The sequence below is a fragment of the Branchiostoma floridae genome, chromosome 2, assembly GCF_000003815.2.
Source record: "Branchiostoma floridae strain S238N-H82 chromosome 2, Bfl_VNyyK, whole genome shotgun sequence".
In the NCBI taxonomy this organism is placed as follows: Eukaryota; Metazoa; Chordata; class Leptocardii; order Amphioxiformes; family Branchiostomatidae; genus Branchiostoma; species Branchiostoma floridae.
In genome coordinates this window covers 8,124,677-8,126,102 of record NC_049980.1, presented here as the reverse complement: position 1 = coordinate 8,126,102, position 1,426 = coordinate 8,124,677, and the positions used below count along the sequence as shown (strand labels likewise).

General features: G+C 41.6%; 1 protein-coding gene and 1 long non-coding RNA gene across 3 annotated transcripts in view; one reads left to right on the top strand and one right to left on the bottom strand.

The window, feature by feature from the left end:
* Nucleotides 1-1,247, top strand: part of LOC118410054 — a 3,721-nt gene extending 2,474 nt beyond the window's left edge. Inside the window, exons 3-4 of the long non-coding RNA XR_004830517.1 lie at nt 577-717; nt 1,053-1,247. This is a non-coding gene — a long non-coding RNA (uncharacterized LOC118410054). The remainder of the gene's footprint in view (nt 1-576; nt 718-1,052) is intronic.
* The window catches only part of LOC118410049 (gamma-tubulin complex component 4-like), a 40,220-nt gene that overhangs the window by 5,903 nt on the left and 32,891 nt on the right, over nt 1-1,426 (bottom strand). The gene's annotated exons all lie outside the window — the stretch shown is intronic.

The window sequence follows — 1,426 nt, the reverse complement described above, 5'->3', positions numbered from 1 at the left end:
ACAGGAAAGAAGGGAACAACAGAGGATGTATAAAGGTACATAGCAGCAGTTAATTGTGCCGTGTTTCGTTCGGCCGGTATAGTGCACCCCCTTCCAACCACGCGCCCGTTCTCCGTGCAATTCCGCGGTGTGTTCCAATTACGATATTATGTTTTTAGCAGGACCAGAGAGACAAAATAATTTACACAGAAGAAGTGGCAAAGGTAAGCTGTAACAGCAACATGTAACTGGAGAAAATGATGCGTTGATCATTTGCCAAATTAGCATTGCTTGAGAAATTGCAGTAAACCGACCGGTATTATGCCAATGGATGTTACATGTTTATACAAATCTAAGCAAAGAAAGAGAGTGAGATTGTCACTGCTGCATATTATCAGTCTGCCTTACTCATGTCACTCTGGTCACTAAAATAGTTACAAATTTTAAGCCATCAGAAATGGTACCTGTATATACCAATTACTGGATTGAAAATCTCAATCTGATATACAGTTGTAATACATTATGCTGTATATATATTTTGCAGAGAACATTTGTCTGGCAATGAAAGTACAAATAATGGCACAAAGTCCTTTTCAGGTGAGGATGGACAACTGCTCCCACTCGATGCTCGACTAGTCACTGTCTTCAACCGTATCTATGGCAACGGTACAGTGGTGCAGGAGCAGAAAGTCACAGAGCTGGGAGTGAACCAAGTGGGAACAGAGGGGGAGAACTCAGGTAAGTACACCAGAACCGAAGTTCTGTGATACCGGTACATGTTTACCTCCACCAGGCCTAATCCTACTGGGGTATGGGGATCGTAGAATTCGACAGAATAATGGAGAAAGTTGGCCAGGAGAGTCAGTCCTTGCTAAGGTTCATGTTTCCCCTCCAGCCAGCCAACTCCTCTGGTAGCAAACTCCCCTAGCAAAAATTCACCCTATCACATTCACTGTAGTCAGTCTAGTAGAGACTAGGTACATGAATATGGATTTCAAAATGAGAGCCATATGCTGCTTGTATAACTATAATGTTGAAAGAGTAGCTCACACATTTCTATCTGCTTTCCTCAGAGAATGAGAAGAATGCTGGCCTGTCCTTGCTAACTGTACAGAACGAGTTCCATGGAGATACTGGTTTAGATGAGCTGAAGAGCATGGTACAGGGCCTACAGACTGCAGTGGATGACCTAACTTCTCTCTTGACTGAGAAAATAGGCCAGACAAGTGAAAAAGGCTTGGAAAATACTCATGAAGATGTCAAAAACTCAACAGGTACAGAGTAGACAAATGAGAAACATCATCATGTAGACTGCTACAACACCCACATAATATACATTGTTGTAAATTGTACAAACTGCTTTGTGAACGAGTTTAAATTTACATTTCTCCTACTTAACTGATATGTAAGGGTAACTTTTTGCTCTTTGTCAGTGTAAGAAGAACTT